Below are 23017 nucleotides of genomic sequence, written 5' to 3' on the forward strand. Positions count from 1 at the left end.
CCTTTCCTGTAGTTTGAAGCCATTGTTCTGCATCCTAGTCTCCAGGGTAGGATTCGTTGGCAATTTTGGAAGCTTTTTGGTCATGGAAACCCATTGCATGATCTTGGGGAAATTGTATATTTTCCATCTCAGAGGAAAGCAAACCCCTTTTGAACATACCTTGTCAAGAAAACCTAATGATAGTGTTGCTTTAGGGTTGTCATTTATTTTTCTCATTCCTTTCCCATTCTGTTTTCACCAAATATTTCCCGTTTTCAATGAAGCAGTCTTTTTAAAAGAGCATGAAATATTGCCTATGTTGCTTTTAGCATAGTGCAGATAACTATCCACTGGTGGACGTTCATTACACGGTCCTACAATCTCATCACATTACCTATGGGATTTGCCAAACCTCGTGGCGAATCCCACAGAGGACATGGGGAATCCATCGCACCATGCGCCACATCTCCCTGCTCCTTTACCCCATCTCACAGGGGAAGAGTCCACTGCCCAGCTTCCATCTGCTGTTGACTATGCAACATGGGAAGCTTCCCATGTTGCTGCCATGGCGGCATACAAAGTTCCTACTCTACTTGTGCAATGGCGTATTTTGATGTCATGGGATGGGAGCTGGTGGGCTCCGTAGTCAAATAGAGTAGGACTGTCATATGACAGGCAATTTAGCCCACCTGATGAGGTCCCTATACTGAGAACCAATGGTGCACAATGGTCAGTGAACATGCCTAACAACTCGTTCCATTGCAATGCTTTGATTGTGCTTTTCCTGCATGGCAGGTAGTTGGACTACTAGATGATCCATGTGGTCTCTTCCAACTTTGTAAATCTATGAACTTGCACAATGAGCAAAGAGAATGCATAGAGGCAATGCACATTCTCACATTAATCTGTGCACTTTAAAGTACTGCTGCACAAACAGTAGTTCAACACATACAACTTTTCTTATGCTGCTGTCAGTAGGTTATGACCATATACACTGTCAAAAAAATCACTCCATGTGTATAGCACAACTTAAGCCTTCATCTATTTCTAACAGGATGCCAGCTATAGGATATCAAAGGGCATTTTGTAATAGCATAATAATCATGAGCCCAGATATAGTGTTTCAGTTCCTCCAATTGTTATTGACCCGAACCATGCTATTACTCCAAATAATAGAGTAGATCCATTAAATCAATGCAACCTATCTATGTGTTGACTTAGCATCCAGCAATTAATTTAATAGATCTACTCTAATAGGGACAAACCAAAAAGATTCTGCCCTTTGTCTGAGACTCGTGCATAAAATTAACATAATTGACTCTAATGGAGATTGTATGGCATTGATTGAGAATAATTATGGCTATAATACAATCTGTCAATGTATTCATAATCTTTGATTATTGAATCTTGTAAGAGTTCATGATCTTTGACTTCTTGTTTCTGCATAATTTACCATTACTCAGTGTGATTTGATTTCCAATGAGAAATAACTCTTCTCAATTAAAAAAAGACAAATTACATTCTTAAGGATTTATCTATTTAGTTAACTCCTGAGATACATACAATCCATACTTATTATGAATAGACAGCAGTTCTAGCAACACTAGGAAGATTGACTTTGTGGGCTTGCAAAGTAAACAATGGGTTGATGGTTAACCATAAAAGCAATGACCTTCCTAAGACCCCTGAGTCCAGGCCTTTAAAGGGGGTATTTTCAAAGTGTTGTTCCACTCTGAAAGCCATGGCTAAGTATAGACTTCCATCCTTGTCACTGTATGACGGCAAGCATGCAGCAGCATCTACTGCTAATCTGAGAGAACTACACCTCCTTAATGAATAGAGGTGACAGCAATAGCAGAGACCAGGTGGCACCCTTTCAATATATATCAGTGTTTCAGATCACCACCTTCTTGTGGCAGCCAGCAATGTGAGAGACAGATCGCAAGCCCAAGAGCAGCAATTAGAAAAGGTGATATTTGTGTGAGTATGTTTTTTTGCATTCCATGTATCAAAGTGTTAGAATGAGTGAAGGGAGGAAGGTTGTACAGAGGGATTTGACTTATATTTTCCAGCTCTCTTGAGCCCTAGCAGAAACATGGCAATGTAACAGGTGCCTTCTGCCAAGGAATCCTATGCTGTTCAACCAGAATTGGCCAGGGGAGTTGTCCCAGCCAAACTTTTGCCTTTGATGGTGTTCAGTACCAGCTGCTTAATAGGAAAGCTACCCAACAAACACACTGCATTAAGAAAAACAGCCAAAAGGATATCCCATTTCTAATTAAACAGCTCTGTAAGCTTTGAATCACCATATGTCATGATGCAAGAAAATGTGAGAACTCGGAATTGTAGCTATAGAAACTCTCTCTCTCGCTCTCTCTTTCTCTCTCACTTTCTCCAATATTCACCCCTAAGGTTTATTATTTGATAAACAGACAGACAAAAAGATATACACCACCCTTCAGTAAAGTCATCCGAGGGCAACATACATCAGTAAACAAATTAAAGTAATGAACAGTCATATAAGCATTTTTTTTCTTTTTAAAAAGTGCTCTGCGGCTAAATCCATCATTTTCCTGGCAGTTTTCTCTGGCATTTCTCATCTCCTCATCCCTTTTCAGTAATCCAGGGCAGAGTTGGGGGGGGGGGGGGGGGTGTTTACTAGAAAAACAAGCACATAAAGGAAAGTAGTGAAGATGCAGTAAGGAACAGATTTTGTGTTAATTTTTCCAGCAAAGACCTTCAAAAGGAGAGCCAATGTGGTATAGTGTTTTGATTCTGGAAATCAGGGATCAATTCCTTGCTGAGTGATGGCAACACTCCGGGTGACTTTGAGCAAGTTACACACTCTCAGCCCCAGAAAAGCCTGCGATAGGTTCCTTAAGGTTCCCATACATCAGGCTTGAAGGCACACAACAGCAATAGGGGATCAGGGATGCAGCCGCACTGTAGAATTAATGCAGTTTGATACCATTTTAACTATCATGGCTCAATTCTATGGAATCCTAGAATATGTAGTTTAATGAAGCATACCAGAACTCTTTGGCAAAGAAGGATGATAGTTTATGCATATTTGACTTAAAGTAGCAGCACTTTTAATTATCTTTCAGAATTTACCAAAGGCTTAGAATCTGTTTTAATAGTATGTGTAAATGTTTTAATAATATGTGAAAATGTTTTTATTGTTTATTGTTTATTATTGCGCACATTTTCATTTTTGGAAGCTGCCCTGAATCCCTTCAGGGAGAGAGGGTGGGTTAAATTATTATTATTATTATTATTATTATTATTATTATTATTATTATTATTATTATTGCAGGCTAAACACCAACTGCAATAAATCTTGTCAGTTGGAAAGCTGCCAGTTCGAAGCCCAGATCAGGGTGAACACCTGACCTTTAGCCCACCTTCTGCCAACCTAGCAGATCGAAAGCAAAAATGTGAGTAAATAGGGACTGCTTAAAAGCGAGGAGGCATTAAGGCACTCATAAAGAAAATGCCAGGAAATACTGGTGATGTGATCAAAAGGAGGAAGTTACAAACAAATTTCTTCAGCAGGGAGATGGAGTGAAAGCACCCCCCAGTAGTCGGAACAGAGCACAAAAGCCTCCATGAAGCTGAAGTTGGGAAAGCCTACATATACCTCTATCTATGTTCAAATTGTCTATTTTGTCTGTATAAAACAGCATTGAATATTTGCTGTATATGCATGTTCAGTGATTTGCCCTGAGTCCCCTTTGGGGTGAGAAGGGCGGAATATAAATAAATAAATATTATTATTAAAAAACTAGCAAGATATCATTCATAGGGTTGGCTGTAGTAAGCAGCCTAGTAGATACATTCTGGATTAATTGATGTTTTTAAGAAGCTTTCAAAGATAATCCTACATTAAGTGACTGGTTATGAGGTCTAAAGGTACCAGTTCATAGATAACAGTCCCTGTCAAGAAAGGGAGCAGCTGAAAGTGAGGCTGGCCAAGTCTTCCACTTTAATCAGTCCTTTATTCAAAGTGTTGTCAAAAGGTAGGTCCTGTTTGAAGTCATTCTTTGTTTGAAGGGCCGTCCAGGCAAAGTCAGGTTTAAAGACAAGGAAAAAAGAGCAGAGAGATTAAAGGGAGCAGATATTCTGTATTCAAGTTGTTAATCAACAATTAACACCAGAGAGGACACTTGGCAGGGATGAAATTTCACCTGCTCACTGTCTTCCTCACTGGTGAAATTTATAAATTTCACATTTGAATCTATATATATATAACAGCATTAGCATTAGCATTTCTGTGTGCAGTTGAATCTATATATAAAATAGTATTAAAAGACATCCTTTCTGTGTGGTGCAGTTAAGGTATCTTTTGTCCTGGGATTGTGGCTACTCTCGTCATAGCTGGAAGTGAAGTGAGCATATTATTAACTTTTCTTCCCCATAATAAAAAAAATCATTATTCTCTAACTTGATGACTTCCAGATATGCTAGATCACTACTGGAAACCATTCCTATATAGCCTCAAAAAAACCAAGCTGAAGAAGACTGGTATAGATACTTAATGGAAACACTTCAGTCTTTGAGTTCAGAGCTCAAATCCCTGCTCAGCCATGGAAACTCATTTGGGTTTCTCAACCTTAGAGGAAGCCACTGGCAAACCTCCTCTGATGACACATTCAAACTGATTAGAAATGCCAGAAAGTCCCAGATTTTGTCCTTGTTCCTTCCAGTTTTATTTTAGGGATGCACACAATCTGGTACAATCAGGAAATTTTTATACCAACTCAGTCATTTTAAACCCGTGTAAAATAATTTTTCAGACACTGAATATATCTAACAAAGAAAACTCTACATTTGCTAATTTTATTGCCCTGTCAGAGCCAACTTGAAGGCAATAACAACAAACTACCATGTCTTTGCTATTTATATTTACATCCATTTTTCTTCATCAGAAACATTAACTCCTTAGTACCCACTATGACTTTTCAAAATATGTTGACATTTATTAGGCAACATTAACATGCATTTAGATATATTGTGTTCATAAGATTTGTCTTCATTCTTATAAAGTGGATACACTTCAGGTCTTGAATCAGAAATAAACTATTTTTAAAAACCAATGGAAGCCAGCATGATGGAGTGGTTTGATCATAAGACTATGACTCTGGAGACCATGGCTGAAATCCCTGCTTGGCCATGAAACCCAATAAGTGACTTTGGATAAGTCAGTCTCTCAGCCTCAGAAGAAGGCAAGGGCAAACCTCTTCTGAACAAAACTTGCCAAGAAAACACTATGACAAGTTGACCTTAGGGTGGCTATAAATCGGAAATGTGTGAAGGTACACAACAACAAGTTGTAAAAGTTGCTCCATCCAGGTTCCTGAATCATTTTTTTAATGCACAGACATCCACTCCTGTCAGGACTTCTGAATGCTGCCTAAACAGTTGTTCAAGCAACTGTTGCTCAGGCTAAAGCTTCCCTCCACATTCAAGGTGAAAAGTCTGAAAGTTTAACTAGTTGAATATTGCCTTGTTATGCAGCTCTTAAAGGAAGAGGAGCCGCACCATCAGAAAGGTGGCAAGCCTACAGTGTGTCTCAGAGCATTGCTTTATTATCACGTTGGGTCCTACATGGCTTGCAGTGCTGCCTGTCTCAATCAAAAGAGGAGAGGGTGTAATTGCTCTGTTGATCCAACAGTATTAGAGAGATGTTATCCTTTATTGGACCTGACATTTTACCCCACCCGCACCTCCAAGAGGGCAGCCTTTAGAAGATCCTATGGGGGAAAGACCAGCACAGCCTTACGTTACCTGTGAAAATTGGTTTATTTAGAAAGTTACAGACTGAGAAGAAACAGGAGGGGGGACTGGAGCCAGCAATTTTCACAAGGCATTACAAAAGGAATGTAGGGAAGATGCCTCTGTCAAATCCTCCATCAGACAATTTTGATCCTTTCAAGTGTTTAGCTGTTAACGTTTTAAAGAAATTACAGAAAGAGAGATCCCAAGGGCAATCCTTATATTGTTGTGTGCCTTAAAGTCATTTTGGCTTATGGCAATCCTATCACAGGAATTTCTGGGCAAGATGTGTTCCGAGGATTTGAACCCTGGTCTCCAGAGTTGTAATTCAACAGTCAAATCAAAACGCCACACTGGCTCTCTAGTGCAATTCTGTGAAAGCTTAATCAGAAGTTAAATCAGGGCAGGATGTGCAGAAAGCCTCAACTATGGAACAATAGCAACAAAATGATGGTTGTAACTGTGTCCTCATCCTATTTAGAGTACAAAACTAGCTGCACCTAGGATAGTTACCAAAAACCAGGGGAATAGTGTAAAAGAAAATACATGTATATCTCAGTTAATGAAGTAGATGTGTTCCTAGACATTACTTCTTTATTAGAAAATTTGACTCCAGAGGTAGAAATAATATGTTTCCTTGCTTCATAATAAAGAAGTCCAGCTCGATTTGTTTCAGCAAACATTCATTCAAAATGTAAAATATATACAAGTGAAATGAAACAATCAGCTTAGGAAGCCATGTATAGAGGATTGCCTATATATATATATATATATATATATATATATATATATATATATATGGATTTTTCAAATTGCCAAATGTGCAAAAGCTTTTTATTTTCAGCTGCCACCAAAAATATGGAGGATTCGCACTCACTACCTCTACTAACATGGCCACCAATGTTATATTCAGCAACCTCCTCTGTAATTAGGATATTGAGAGTTACACAAGACACTTTATGTGAGGAAAACAAGAAAATGTTGTTCATTTGTATTTGAGCAGTAAAGAAATGTAGCGGTTTCATTAACTTTGAACAGTAAAGATGCTTAGCGGTTTCATTAACAGGTTAGGCTTTTCTCTTATAAAGGATGGTTCTATAACTTGAATTCTGTGTAAATATGTTCCTTCACCAAGGAAACACAAACAGGACAATTTAAACTTTTAAATCCACTTCTCCTGGGGTTTAACACTAACACTCTAGACTATAGAGTCACAATATAGTTCTCAGTCCTTCTTTTCCTGAAGGCCTTTAACTATATTCCTCATAGAGGCTTCCTTTTCAAAACACCGTTCCCAAGACTATATCTCTATCTTCACATTTCAAACTCCAACCCCCAACTGAAAAAGTAATTCTTTGGCTGCTTAGCTCTAACTGTCACTTTGGCTCGGCCCATCTCCAATTGCTAAGCAACTTCTCATTTGCATCAGCCAGTCAGACTGCACTGACAGTAATGGCTGCCTGATTGCTCCTTCCCCTTGCTCTGCTGAGCTTTTGCAAGCAAGGCCTGCAAAATGGTCGCAAACCAGTCCTGCAAGGACTGTAAGGTAGGCAAGATCTGTTAACACCATGCATAAGTAAACCATACCATTTGAGTCACATGGGAACAACCAGGAAGTAAACAGCCTTGAGCTCCAGCAAGTGTTGATTTTCTCTATTTTGGGATGGATTTGGGATGCTAAAAACAGCCACCCCACCTCCCCAGGCTGCCTGAGTCCAGAAGCACATGATGGCTATGGGGACAGCAATCTGGAATCCTGTTTAGGGATATGGGATGGCTGTCCCCATTGCCCCAACATGGGGGAAGGTCCAAATGCTGAAGTGGGATTCGGACATTCCCCTGTGTTTTTTTAATCCAGGATGTAGCCATATTAAGTGCAGTCACATTAAGCTGCATTACCCAAGGTTAACTCACATTATACTGAATGTGTTGTATAGAAACATGCAGGCTAATGTGACCCCACACTGCATTAAGTGCCAGTATAGAAATGTCCCAAGTGTGGGTTTGAACCCACTTCCCCCACTGTTTTAATTCATCAATAATCCCAGCTAACTACAAAAGAACAGTCTCAAGACCACTAAAGCACTCTGGAATGGAAGTGTATTAGCAACCAATATTGACTGGATGCAACTAATATTTCATCCATCTGACTGTATATTTTTCCCAAAATAGCTGTGTTGGTATGGCTGAATGGCTTGCAATTTGGGTCAAATAAAAAGGGTCTAGTAAAAAAATACTATTCTAAACCTCTGTTGTCTCTCTAAAGAAGAATAGGTCTACTTTTAGATTTCTCTGTTTTTGTTACACACAGTTGTCAAGTTCCCATCAAAGGAAATAGCCTGTTAAAATTATATAGTTTTATACAGAAGAATTGAGATCTGAGATCATATTTGCCCTAGAAAAATAGTATGTCACTGGGACTGCATTATAACACTGTAAGAAAAGTAGTATAGAAAGTGGGCCAGGCTCCCTCTTAACATGAATAAGAAAGACATCTAGATTTAATGCTCCTTTTTCCAATAACTGTCTTCCTTTTGGTTCCTTTTGGCTCTACTCCTCACCAAAGAATCGGTGCAGCATTGTAAATCATGACAAATTAATTAACAAACGATCATTCTAAAAGCTTTTGAGTCCTTTTAAATTAAAAATGCTTTCTATTTTTAAAGCAGCATTGCTTTTTACAAAGGCGTGACAATGTTCCTTCTATAAAACAAAGTAACACACCTGATTGTGTTGTTACTTTTTTAATGTGCCACATACAACAGCCTCAATGCTCCTGTTAATACTGAGTATAATAAATCCATTCAATGAATGGGATTTAACTATGTGTTCACTCACCATGAAGCCATTAATTGAATAGATCTACTCTTCTTTGGAGTAACCAACAGGATACAAGGCAGTGTTTACTTGATATTTTAAAAATTTGTTTGAGAGCATTGTTTGAGGCATTTTTAAATACTTTTTTTGTATTTTGTGACAAAAATTAATTCTAAAAGACAGTAGTCTTATAAATGTGTGTCAGGTGCATTATAACTGGCAGTTACATAACTTTCAGAAGACCAAGTGTATGAAAGAAAAGGAACATAGATTTGTAAGGTCACAAGGAACACCCATCCCCCCCCCCCAAGAAATCATCATTCTCCAAATTCTGGAATGTACTCTAATGATAGATACCTCTGCTCCAAATACCCAACAGCAAACTGGCAACACTGTAATGCAACCCAAACATTTTTTTTTTCTGAGGGGAGGCATTCTCAGAAACAAGAGTTTCTTTACAGAAACTGAGGCATCAGAACTTCAACTCTGCAATGGTTCACTTTCTTCAATCTATAGCAAGAGACCTTGGAGTACCAGGGGACTTGAAGACGTAGTGATGGGAAAGTACAAATAAAGAGAAGTAAAGTGGGAAGAACCCTGCTGTTGGCAGATGTTCAGAAAACTTATTTCCTGGCCTCCAAAAAGTGTATTCTGTGGAATCCGGAAGGGCTAATGCTGAAAAGATAATCTTGGAGGCAATGTGCTTTCTTTTAGGACTTTAGCACACAAAGCAGATAAATCACAAATGCATCACAATAATAATGCTGAGTTGGGATTTATCAGATGACATTGTCCCTCTTTGTTTTTCTTTGAGAGATTGTTTGGGAACTATTTCTTTTTATTAGTCTCCAAAAATCTATTAATATTGTTCTTTTCCATTTCTGTTGTGCTATGGTTTTGTGTGCAAAAGTTCAGTTGAGGTTCTACGCTGATTTTGGATGGTCAGTGAGTGTGCTTTGGGTGTGGAAACACAGACCATCACCTGTGGGAGGAAAGAGAAGAGAGGGTGGACATTTTAATATGATTTCATTTCAATCAGCAAAGAAACCTTTTTTGTGTAGAAAAAAATCCATTGCTCCCTCCACTCACCTGGGGCTTGTCAGAAAAGCCAAAACTTTGCTCATCCCCTACCTTTTTTTTTACCTCCATTCTGGATTCTCTCTCACACTACATCAGTGGTTCTCAACCTATGGGCTATGACCCAGCAGTGGGCCGCGAGAATAAAAATCCGGTCCGTGAACCTCCTTACTCTTTTTTTAATTTTATTTCCTTTCTGCAAAGCTGACAATTGCATTAGATAGACCACATCACTCTAGATCAGGGGTCCCCAAACTACGGCCCGCGGGCCAGATGCGGCCCACCAGAGCCACTTATCCGGCCCCCGCGGCGGTGGCTCCTTCCTCCTCCGTCAAAGAAGGTGCATGTGGTGTGAAGGAGGAGGAAAAGGCGCATGCCTTTCTCGTCTCCCTCGCCCCATGGGCACCTTTCCCACCGCCGCCAAGGAAGGGCCGTACAGGGCAAGGAAAAGGCATGTGGCTTTCTCGTCTCCCTCACCCCGCGGGCAGCTTTCCCCTGCCGCCACCGAGGAAGGGCCGCACGGGGCGAGGAAAAGGTCTGCGCCTTTCCTCCCTTGCCCCGCGGGCAGCTTTCCTGCCGCCATCGCCGATGGAGGCAGTGCGAAAGATCCACGCGGGGTGAGGGAGGAAAGAAAGGTCAACGACTTTTCCTCGTCCTGCGTGCACCTTTCCCGCTTCTGCCACTGAGGAAGAGCCACACGGGGCGAGGAAAAGGCGTGTGCCTTTCCTCCCTCTTCGCGACAGCCTTCCTGCCGTCGCCGCCGCCGCCGCCGAGGGAGGCAGTGAGAAAGTGAGATGAGGGAGGAAAGAAAGGTGCACGACTTTTCCTCGTCCTCGTTTCCCGCTGCTGCCTCCGAGGAAGGGCTGCATGGGGCGAGGGAAAGGCGTGAGCCTTTCCTCCCTTGCCTCGCAGACAGCTTTCCTGCCGCTGCCACCAAGGAAGGCAGCAGGAAAGGTGTGCGCAGGGTGAGAGAAAGGCGCACACCTTTTCCTTGTCCCACATGCACCTTTCCCGCTGCCACTGCCGAGGAAGGGCTGCACGGGGTGAGAAAAAGGCGTGCACCTATCCTTCCTCTCCCCACCGGCAGCTTTCCTGTCTCCGCCGCCGAAGAAGGCCTGCATGGGGCGAGGGAGGAGGGAAAGGATCACGCCTTTCCTGCCTCCTTGCTCGCCTCACACGCTCCTTTTTCGCCTCCTCCCTCACCTGGTGTGTGCCTTACTCAGCAATGGAGGGGGCAAAGCAACAATGGAAGCATGCCTGTGGCAAAAGGTAGAGCCCTCCCGTTTTATCCTGCCATACAGACTCCCTTCTTTGTAGCCCTGTTGTGGATTCATTTTTCTTGAAGGCTAGCAATCTCTTCCAACCCTGATTATTACAGTATTATTATTGTTGTTGGTGGTGGTGGTGGTGGTGGTCAGGGGTGCTTTATGTTTTGGTTCACAAAGGGAGAATGGGGTTGGACTATATGGCCCAAGGGGTCTCTTCCAACCATGTTTATTATGGCGGTATTATTATTATTATTATTATTATTATTCAGTGGCTATCTGTCAGGGGTGCTTTGATTATGGTGTGGTGCACAAAAGCAGAAGGGGGTTGGAGTAGATGTCCCAAGGGGTCTCTTCCAACCTTCTTTATTATTTTGATGATGATGATTAACATTGAGGTTGTATTTGTTCCCTTTTTGATTTGTTTTTTTACTTCAAAATAAGATATGTGCAGTGTGCATAGGAATTTGTTCATACTTTTTTAAAAAAAAAAACTATAATCCGGCCCTCCAACGGTCTGAAGGACCGTGAACTGGCCCCCTGTTTTAAAAGTTTGGGGACCTATGCTCTAGATTATTAAATATGGTTTTGTGTGGGCGAGCAGATGGTGACTACTGTTTCAGAAACTAGAGCTGATGTGGTCTATCCAATGCAGTTTTCTGAATCAGCACCCCAAACAACCAAACTGAATCTACAGTTGACCAAAAACTGATTTGTAACCCTTTTGGTACTAATATTGGAGAGTGGTCCTTGGTCAAAGTTGTCCGTGGTCAAAGTGGTCCCTGGTCAAGTGGGCCCTAATTAAAATGGTCTCTGGTCAAGTGGGCCCTGGTCAAAAAACAGTTGGGAACCACTGCACTACATGCTATAACACCATGCTATGCTAATGCTCTAATTCAGGCCCCATCTACATTGCCATATAATGCAGCTTGAACTGCACTGAACTGGATTCTATGAGTCTACACTGCCATAGTTCAATGCAGTTAATCTGCATTCTGAAATGGCATGATATGGCAGTGTAGATGGAGCCTCTTTCCCCCTCCCAACACACACACACCTAGAAATGTAAGAGAAAACGCCAAATATGTCTTAGTTTATGAAAGCATTTTTTCATTAATCCTCCTCCTTCTCTTTGTTGTTGTTTCAGACATAATAACTCGCATGGGGATCAGTCAGACAGATAGATCAGTAGCTAGCTGCTACCTTTTTCTCTGCTACCAATTAGTTACGTCTGAGAACTCTGAACTATCCCAATCAAGAAACTTGCCTACCTTCAATACCAGAGCTTCAATACCAGAATGGTGCCCAAGGTATGCAAGGAAAAAGAGCAATCTTACTAGAATAGAGTTTTTAGAAACAATTCTTTTGTAGAAGGAAAAGAGCCTTGTATGATAAAGCTTTCAGCTAGATTTGGCAAATATTGTTGACCTAACTGATTGACATAACACTAAACAGGAAGGATGGGCAACATGTAACCTTCTGGGTGTCAGTAGGCTGTAACTCCTTGCATCCTTCATCACTGGCTGTGCTGACTAAAAATAATGGGAACCTCTGCTGTTTGAGGAAGATATGCAGCCTTAATCTGCAGATTACAGATGCTTTTGAGATTTTTATTCTCTTTACAAACTGTACAATTTTCAGCTTGTCCTATGCTGCTGCTTCCGTTCTGTTTCTGGCTCCTAAAGTACATTGCAACTGCCGCCCTGCTCTCTCTTGCCAGAATCCCCACACATCTGAATCTTGAAATAATTCAATATGTGGGTGATGACAGACATAATTTATAAAGGAGATATCTTCACCAAAGGTGTGAGCCTGGCTTCCTCACGCATTACAATCTTCACGACAGGGAGACATAGCAGCAAATGGAATAGTGATTTACTTCTCTGTCCTGCCTTTCCTTGACTCTCCCCCTCCCCATGCTGAAGGTGGGTTATTTCCCCTAAAGTACCTTATATACAATTTTTCCCTCATACAGTCATCCTTCCCTTTGCTTCAACAAATGGTATTAATATTATCAAAAGAGTTGCAACATTCCTCCAGGATTTCACATGGTGAAAAGTAGGTCTGTAATTTTACAAATATCACCCAGATGTTACTTTCTACATGTTGATTTCTTTGTACTTTTTCAAATTGTACTGTATTAAAATTAAAATGACATCCAGTACTGGGGGAAAGATAGATATAAAGACAAATCATTCTCACCATCACCTTCCACTAGTATTCCATATCCTTCAATTTGGCATGAACAGCCCTGATTAATCTGTTTCCCCATTTTTCAGCTACTGTAAAATGTCCCAGTTTTTCCATTCTCATTCATTTTCCCATTTTGTCCTTATCTTACTTCAAATGCTGCAAATTGAGTTCAAAGTGCAGAAGTGGTCTTCACTCAGTTAATTTGGAGCAGAGAAGGTGACAGAAGTTTGCCCTTCTCAGTAGGCTTAGGCCAGCTTTTCTCAATCTGGGGGTCGGGACCACTGGGGGAGGGTCACGAGGGGGGTGTCAGAGGGGTTGTCAAAGACCAGTATTTTCTGTTGGTCATGTGGGTTCTGTGTGGAAAGTTTGGCTCAATTTTATCATTGGTGGGGTTCTAGGGGCTCTTTGATTGTAGGTGAACTATACATTCCAGCAACTACAACTCCCAAATGTCAAGGTCTGTTTTCCCCAAACTCCACTAATGTTCACATTTGGGCATATTGAGTATCTGTGCCAAGTTTGGTCCAGATCTATCACTGTTTGAGTTCACATTGTTCTCTGGATATAGGTGATATAGAATTCAAGGTCAGTGTCCACCAAACCCTTCCATGTGAAGTTCAGAATGCTCTTTGATTGTAGGTGAACTATAAATTTATTTTTTATTTATTTCCAGAATTTATACCCTGCCCTTCTCACCCGGGGGGACTCAGGGCGGCTTACAACAATTGGCAACATTTAATGCCAGTACAGTAGAGTCTCACTTATCCAACACTCGCTTATCCGATGTTCTGGAATATCCAACGCATTTTTGTAGTCAATTTTTCCAATACATCATGATATTTTGGTGCTAAACTCATAAATACAGTAATTACTACGTATTATTACTGTGTATTGAACTACTTTTTCTGTCAAATTTGTTGTATAACATGATGTTTTGGTGCTTAATTTGTAAAATCATAACCTAATTTGATGTTCAATAGGCTTCTCCTTAATCTCTCCTTATTATCCAACATATTTGCTTATCCAATGTTCTGTCGGCCCGTTTATGTTGGATAAGTGAGACTCTACTGTAACTGTAACTCCCAAATGAAAAAATCACTCCCACCCACCAGTATTCCAATTTGGGTGTATTGGGCATTTGTCCCAAATGTGGTTCAGTGAATGGAAATACATTCTGCATATCAGATATTTACATTAGGATTTATAACAGTAGCAAAATGACAGTTATGAAGTAGCAATGAAAATAATTTTATGGTTGGGGGTCACCACGAAATGAGGAACTGTATTAAGGTCTTGAAGTATTAAGAAGGTTGAGAACCACTGGCTTAGGCAAATGGAAACTGCTCTGCCTTTCCTAGCCTGTGTGATCTTTCTCATTAATAACTCCTACCATCTGGACCTCATTCTGATGGTGCTTGGCCACACACATATTACAGTTTTCATTGGTGAAATGTTGGAGGAGATGGCATTTTCATGATGACACTAGATTTGCACCTTAAAGTTGAATATCATTATGCCTTCTTTGAACCAAACGGATTAACAGTAAATCCACACTGCAGAATTTGTGCAGTTTGACACCACTTTATCTGCCATGGCTCAAAGCTGTGAAATCCTAGGAATTGTAGTTTTACAGGGTCTTTAGCCTTATGTACCAAATAATGTTGAGGCTTCACCAAACTACAAATCCCAGGATTCCATAACATTGAGCCATGGCAGTAAAAGGAGTCAAACTGCATTAATTTTACAATGTACACCCACCCTAAGGGCCCTTCCAGACAGCCATGTAACTCAGAATATCAAGGCAGATAATCCACAATATCTGCTTTGAACTGGGTTATCTGAGAGTCCACACTGTCCTATAATCCAGTTCAATGTGGATTTTATACCGCTGTGTGGAAGGGGCTTAAATTTGATAGGTGTGCAACATCAAGGACTTCCCAAGAAATCATGCAAGCAAAAGGTGGTGAATACCACATGGTACAAGAAATGAGCAACAATTAGATATTATATTCTTTTAGCCTGTTCCAGCAAGGCAGTTCTCATAGCAGCTGCAGCCAAGGCCAATAAATGTATTTTAATGAGATTGCAAGCTCTAGCTGTCCACCACCATCCCAGTTTAATCACTGAATATCTGCTAGAAGAGAACAGGGATCAGTCAATCTGAGATCACCTCCTGGTAAAAGTTAATATTCCTCCTTAACTCTTTTATTGATAACATCTTAACACATATACTTTAAATGTCATGCTTCAGTCAAAGTAGTACAACATTTCTATCTACTGTAAGATGACTTTTCTTGCACTCATTTCATGGTGTGCGTGTATGTGCATTCAAATCGCCTATTGACCTATGGTGATGCAATAAATTTTACAGAGTTTTCATAGACAAGGAATATTCAGAGATAGTTAACCAGTTCCCTCTTTTGAAATATAGCCAACAGGACTTGGTATTCCTTGGCAGTCTCCCATCCAAGTAATTAAATAGAGCTGACCCTATATAGTTCCAAGATCAAACAAAGGACCTTATCCCCCTCCCCAAGTTTTAAAACAGTTCTAAGCCATTGAGGCTATGAAAAGTGACAGCCCATCCCACTACGCTGGGGGACTTCCTGTCTGAGCCTGTCACAATCGGTGAGCAAACATCATAAACAGTCCAAAAAAAGGTAGGGGGGAGAAAACGGGCTGAGGGTGCTTCCAGACAGGCCCCAAAATGCAAGGCCTGTCAGGTTTTTACCTGAGGTATCCAGATGACGCCACAGGTAAAAGCAAATTAATTCAGAACAAAGCAGGTAAACCATGCTCTGTCCCAAATTAATTAAATACCCCATTAGACACAGGTCTTCCTGAAAGGCCCGGGTCTAATGGGGTATTGGGCCTGTGTGGATTGACAATGGGTTAGTCTTCATTGTCATCTCACACCTTTTGGCCTCCCAGAGCCCAAAGGTTAGAGATGGCACCAACTCCTTCCCTTGTAACCCCGCCCCAAGCTAGCCTTAAAAGTTTTTTAAAACTTACCAGGCCTCCATTAAGCATAGAAATGACACGCCAGGAGGCAAAACCGCTCTCTCCCCCCCCAACCCCCACCACCTCCTTGCACATCATTTCTACATGCCAAGAAGACAGCTGGAGAAGCTTAATGGTGTCCCAGTTAGTTTTTTTTTACTTTTAAGGGTTGTTTTGGGGGGTTGGGGGTGGCCTCATGCCATCCAAGTAGTTACCGGGATGGCATGGGGACACCCCCCCCCCCAAAAAAAGCCTGAGTTTGGGGGGGGGGGCTTTAACACACACTGAAATGGATTTTTAAACCCACTTTGGCATACATTCAAATTATGTAAGGAAGTACCCTGAGATAATCTTCTGGATTCAGGAACCAGGATATGATGTGGGCAGTCTCCTAACCAGCAATGAGTCTCCGGTACTCTGCCATAATGGAGCCCCTCAATCTTTTTCAGTATTTTTTTTTTTACTATTTAAACTAAAAAATATCACTACTTTAGTAGATCACTGTTTTTCTTTGCCTCTAATAATGGAAATCTCAACACTGCAAGAGTTCAATCCCTTGCAATGTTGAAGTAAGACCTTTTTTAAAAGGGAGGGCGAACAATCCACTTGCTCTTGGGATAAGGATGAAAATGGTTAGTAATGGAGAAACCAGCAAATTCAAACAACATGTGATAAGTAATGAATAATGGAATATAGTTATTTGCAGTGCTACAGGACTAAAAGCCATGATTACATGACGCTAACCCTCCCCTCATGGGATAAGGTCCAAGATCTGGTTCATAGTAGATTTCTTTTGTACATGGTCACCCATTTTATGAATCGTTTGATGTGTGCTCAGATCACAACCCAACAGATGCAAAGAATAAGAGAGAAGGGCTTAATTTTCCATTGTGACATTAATCTCTGTAGAAATTTGGGAATATAAAAATAATATGTGAAAAGAGGAACCAGAGCTTACTGATAGATGAAATGCTTTTTACATGGAAAATCCCAAAATCAATCCTGGGCACATCCAGTTCAAAATAGGGTTTAGGGGGAAAGTGAGTGTCTAGCAGCATAGCTAATAAATACAGATTGGGCTAGATAGTGTCTGACTTGGTATCAGCCAAACTGTTTTGTTTCTAAATCACTAAGTTCAAAATGGTTCTATAGGGAGACTTTGCAGCTCAATAGAAGTACACATTGCTCACATTCAGACCTTTGCGTGGCAGCAGGGTATACTGATTTCGAGGTATCACTCTGTAATGATTCTGTGGGTCTCATCTACTCAATTCCCAGTAAAACAAGAGCCAATGACTGCCAAAACAAAAAACAAATCCACTGATACTGCAAACTGACAATCTATTGATTAAATATAGGTGATATATGGAGACAGAGATTTCTTTTTTAAAGAGCTCTTATCTTTTCCTCTGATAGAAGCAAACTTACTTTTAAAACCTGCAATATCAAACATATGTTTGAGTCACTTAAATATTTAAAACACATACAGCATGGAAACAGAGCTCCAGCAACACTGCAAAAGAAGAGTGCTTACCAGTTCTCCATCAGACAAAGGTAACGTCCTTATCTCAGAAAGATGAGGCAAGCTGCCAGCTGGAAACATGTCTTCATGTGAAGCGTTATTTGATTGGTATAAACCCCAATACAATCAATAGGCTGTCAGTTTGCAGTATCAGTGGGTTTTTTTGTTTCACCATGGAAGACATAAGACATTTTTACATAGGTTCTCTAGCATGACTCTATGGTAACTTCTAGCAGAAGCTGTTCATTTCATTAGGGTTTGCAATTATCCATGGTTTCCTGTTTCTATAGTAAGTTGAGATACATATCTCCTGTGGATACAGGGATCAGACTGTAAGTCTACCAAAATTTCAGATGAAAACTGGGATATGTATGGCCAAGCAACATGAGGTGGTCAAGATGGCTGGAGACATTAATGAGGACGATCACACAAGCTGGGAGAGCGTACAGCAGTTTGCTTTCCCCGTGCCGATTGGGAAGGGCAAGATCTTGCCCACTCTACTCTTTTTCTTCACCTCCTGCTAAGTTACTGTAATTGAGTATAAATTATGTTTACACTTTAAATTCAATTTGTAGCAACTGAAGTAAACCAAGTGCAAAATGAGAACACAGAGAGGAGAAAGAAACTGGGACATTTCAAAGGCTGTTGAAAAAAAATCGATGGCTGGATTAATTGTGAGTGGCCCTACCAGAGTGGGACAGTTGGAGAATATGTGCTACACATACCTGTATTCACTCAGAGTGCTGCATGGAATTTTATGTAAAAACTCACTGTACTCCTCACTGTTCTTCCAGTACCAAAGCCAATCACTACAAACTCTAATCAGTCCTGGCTAGCACAGCAAAGGTTGAACAATTAAGGCAGATGTAATCCCCAAACATCTGGAGTGCTACAGTTGCTCATCCAATATGGTTCAGTCTCTAATAAACTACAGTATATCAGGGAAAGAACAGTACCTAAGCCCTTTGAGAATGCTTTGCCAGTTGGATCAGAAAGTTCTGGCAGGGCTGATCCAAGTTGTTCTTCTACTTGTGACAAAAGGGAAAGGTGGTGCCTTCCTCTCATTTAAGGAAGCTTCGTGTACTATTAATTGACACTTCTTCAAGCACTGTCAATGAAATAAAAAGTCCATGCATACTTAAGGCAGTAGGTCAGATTGTGTGGCAAAAGTCAGGTTGTGTGGCATTCAGAGATCTATCCTTCAACAGAGGCGGGAGCACTGGAAACTTCAATGGGAACAACTGGGAGGCTGCCAACACTGTGTCTCAGCATCTGCTGCCTGAGGCATTCCCTTCCTACTGATATTGGGCTGTATGGACCAAGTGGTCTTCATGGCCTGGTTTTATAAAGCAAGTTTATACAATTTCACTTTAAATGAGGAAGTGAATGCAAAAAGGCAGTACAATAAGGGAACAGTTGTCTCTTTTCATTCAGAGATGTAGCCTTTAATAGGTACTCTTTGTGTTGCAGGTTAATAAAATCTTGAAAGAAGAGCACTGCTACATCAAAGATCCAGCTAGTCCAACAGCTGGTTGTGAACTGCAGCCTGCAAAATGTTTCTGGAAGCCCAATAAAAGAACAGGAAAGCACACAAACACACACACACTGTGGATCTCATCTTCAAATATTGGTGGCATGCTGTCTTGGGAAGTTGAACGAAAGTTCAGTTTAGCGCCCATGTCAGTAAGTGTCCTCTGTGAATCTGATTCATCTTCCCTCCCTTCCAAAGACTTCTTAGGTACTTCTGCTTGTGGCAGTACATTCTGTAGGTTACATACTGTCATGCAGAAGAACTTTCTCTTGTCCGTCATGAATTAGCTACCAATCAATTTCACTGGATGACCTTGATACATAGAGAAATAGACTTCCCACAAAACATCTTTATCCACTTCGTTTTATAAAATGTTACATGTCATCATTCTTCTCTCATATTTTTCCTAAATGTGAAAGCTCCCAATGCTTCAGGTTTTGTTTGATAATTTTAATTGCTCTTTTCTGAATCTCTTTTCCAGCTCCGTGGTGCTCTTTTTCGCAACTGGGTGATCAGAGCCGTACGCAGCGTTCCAAATGGAGCTGCACCATCGATGCATATAACAGCATTACCATATCAGTTATTTCGTTTTCAGCCTTTTCCCTAATAATTCCTAGCACACAGTGTCACTGGATATAGTTAACATTTTCATTAGGGCAAGAGATCTTGAACAGGGATAGCCAGGCACAATGGTGCTGGATTTGTCATTTGGGGGGTTGCAAAGAATCAAGAAAGTTATTAAAAGGCATACACAGGAAAATTCAGTGTTAAAAGGTTAAAGCTTCATTTGACAGATAGTGAGCATGAGAAAATGGAAAGTAAATGGGTTGCTAAAATGTTTTACATTCATACTCATAACGGGCAAGGGGAGTCGCCATTTTAATGAACAGAGATGTATCATCTCACTTATAGAGCCTTCGAACTGATGATAAAGAACCATACATTAGACCTGCAGGATTAAACAGCCTGCAGATACAGATTATAAATTGTCATGCACCAAATGGGAACAAATTGCCCTTAAAAGTCATTCTTACATGGATAAATCAGCAAAACTGCTGAAGAATACTTGGCAAGGGCAGGGGTGAGGTGATTTCCTACAGTGTCTTTTAACTTACTAGAAGGTCCTTCACAGTCTTCCAAAGGAATTGTTTCCCAACCTTCTTTGAGAATGTGCAGTACCAATGGCAATATATGCTCCCTCTCTCTGTTGTTCTTTGTTATGTTCATACATACTAGATACTAGCCTGCCTTCTTCTAACCCATGCAGTACCGAAAGCAATATACCCTGTGGTTAAAAGCAATGCCAATGGGCAAACTAGCAGCAGCACATGAAAGAGTTTGCTGTAGAAAACCTGTCGGCACTTTTGCTGGTTCTTCCTACTTGATTGGACATTCTGGATCAAATTTATCAGCGACAACTTGGAAAATTTTGTGACTAGGCAAACAGTAGTTTATGTACAAAAAAAGAACCATAAAAACTCATGGATAATTCCCAGGAATGGAAAAACATGCCACAGCAACATGGGGAAAACCCCTGTCCCAGTTCCATAAGACCAGTAGCAAACAGTGGAAAGGCTTAAAATGGTGTAAATTTGTAGAAGGTGAGTGGGTTTTTATACCGGGGGTACCCCTCAGTGAGAGTCCTTCTCACAAGATCAAGGTCTTGTGCAAAGGAGCCCCATCCCCAGGTCTCACAACTATTTCCCTTTGCAGCCTTCATGAGAACAGGCAAATTCCACAACAACCTGGTCAAGGAAGCTGCTTGGCTCAAGGTGGACACTGGCTGGAAACCACCATAATGGATCCTCTGAAGTTTGCAGACATTCATTCAATAATGCCTAGGGACCTCATCACGTTTATGAGGGGCAGCGGGGTGATTCAGCAACCTCTGTGATAAATCCGCAGGGCAGGGGGGCAGTCCTATCACCCCGCAGCCCACCTTGCCCCTCACCTTTTCCCACTGGGAGAAGCATCACCACCCAACTCCCCCCCCCCCGCCCCAATTATTTGTATGTAACACAGGAAGCATCCCATGTTACCAGCACAGCCTCCTCCAACTACACCCGATGGAAGTAGATCGACGTCATGTGATGAGATCCAACAGGCTCCATGCCTGAAGAGAGATGCAAGTGTCGTAGGACAGATAATTTTGCCCATCTAATGAGATGGTAGGTCAACATTGGAAATGAATAACAGGGTACCATATCAGAACTTGACAAGAGACTTTTGTAATAGTTATTAACCCCAACAATTTCCCAAGAACCCTACAAGTAATAAGCTATTATTAGTGTTACATACTTTTTAAAGTAATGTTTTTGTGAAGTCATAGATAGATAGATAGATAGATAGATAGATAGATAGATAGATAGATAGATAGATGATAGATAGACGGACAGACAGACACTTTTAAACACACACATATAAAGTCCTATCTGAATCCTACAAGCTATTGGTAACACACAGTGAACAGAAATTCATGTCAACAGTTGGCTGGAACATTTCATACACCCTCCCAACCATAGTAGATCTTAAGACTACAAAAACGGACAGAAGTCATACTTGAATTTCAAATGTCTGTAGCTTCATACACCTGTTCCAAAAAGAGCTATCAAGATAGATAATCTCTAGACTAAATGATTCATTTGGGGACATTCCAAATCCCCTATCCAAAATTCAAAGTATTTTTGCATACCTTTTGACCAGCTTTGGTATAGGCTAACAGGTACTTCTACAGTGGATTTGTATTAGCATAAAGAAATAATGGACTGGACAACGGAACTCAAAGGGAGCTTACCATTGGCTCTTCATCCTGGAAAGAAGTGACTTTTGGCCGGGGGGGGGGGGGGCGGGGGGGGAGGGGAGGGAACACAGGGTTAAATCATAATGAGGAAAACTAAGCTTATTTCCTGCTGCTCTAAAGGCTAAGAGTCCAACTACACTGTAGAATTAATGCAGTTTGACACCACTATAACCACCATGGTTCAATGCAATGGAATGAGTAACCAGAACACTTTGGAAGAAACTGCTAAAGACATAATATAACTACAACTCCCATGATTCCCTATTATTGAATCATGGCAATTAAAGTGGTGTCAACCTGCCTTAATTCTACAATGTAAATGCACCCTAAAACATGGGGTAATAGAGTCAGACTACATGAAAAGAGATTCCACAAGAATATTAGTGGTAAGAGCTATTTGACAGTGAAATCCACTGAATTAGCATGTGGTGGAGTCTCCTGTGGAGGTTTTTAAATAGAGGTGAATGACCATCTGCTGGGAATGCTTTGACTGTATGTTCCTGCATGGCAGAAGGGGGTTGAACCAGGTGGACCTTGTTATTTAACTCTATGATTCTATGATTTTATTATTATTTGCCACAATTTTGCTGGGGGGGGGGGGAAGAAAAGTTGAGTAGATATAGTCTGGAAACATCAATTTATTGGCATACTTAACAGATTGTAACAAGTAATCTTGTAAAAAAAAATACCATGTGAGAGGAGGGAATTCACACAAGGCCATAGTAATGATTTCTCTGAGCACAGGCTGCATACAAACATAAAAGTCCCTGTTCACAAAATGTACTGCTGTGGAATTGTCTTATTTCTTTCATTTCACATTATGCTGCTTATGGAGACCACTCACGTGAGCCATTATACACGGTCAATTGGAACATATTAATCAGGGCTAATTTTTTGGAAATCTACACTGCAGAGAATGCTTTTGGGGAAAATAAATGCCACATTCATACCCATTCATTACAGGCAATAAAGATGAAGCATGCTCACCAGCTGAATTATTAAAGCCAAATTAAAGGGAAACAAGTGATCAGTTTCCAAGTAGCACATCAAAAACAACA

The 23017-nt window shown here is 40.8% G+C and overlaps 1 long non-coding RNA gene across 3 annotated transcripts; it reads left to right on the forward strand.

Moving 5' to 3' along the window:
* The first annotated feature begins 1719 nt into the window (after nt 1–1719).
* On the forward strand, nt 1720–22738 carry LOC103282471 (uncharacterized). Of its 3 annotated transcripts, none has more exons than XR_010003799.1 (5): nt 1720–1959; nt 3296–3416; nt 12061–12223; nt 19099–19311; nt 19641–22738. It is a non-coding gene; the product is annotated as an uncharacterized LOC103282471 (long non-coding RNA). The 3 variants fall into 3 exon arrangements; XR_010003800.1 differs by having other exon boundaries at nt 1720–1948; XR_507877.3 differs by lacking the exon at nt 3296–3416.
* Nucleotides 22739–23017: the final 279 nt, after the last annotated feature.

The sequence above is a fragment of the Anolis carolinensis genome, chromosome 1, assembly GCF_035594765.1.
Source record: "Anolis carolinensis isolate JA03-04 chromosome 1, rAnoCar3.1.pri, whole genome shotgun sequence".
In the NCBI taxonomy this organism is placed as follows: Eukaryota; Metazoa; Chordata; class Lepidosauria; order Squamata; family Dactyloidae; genus Anolis; species Anolis carolinensis.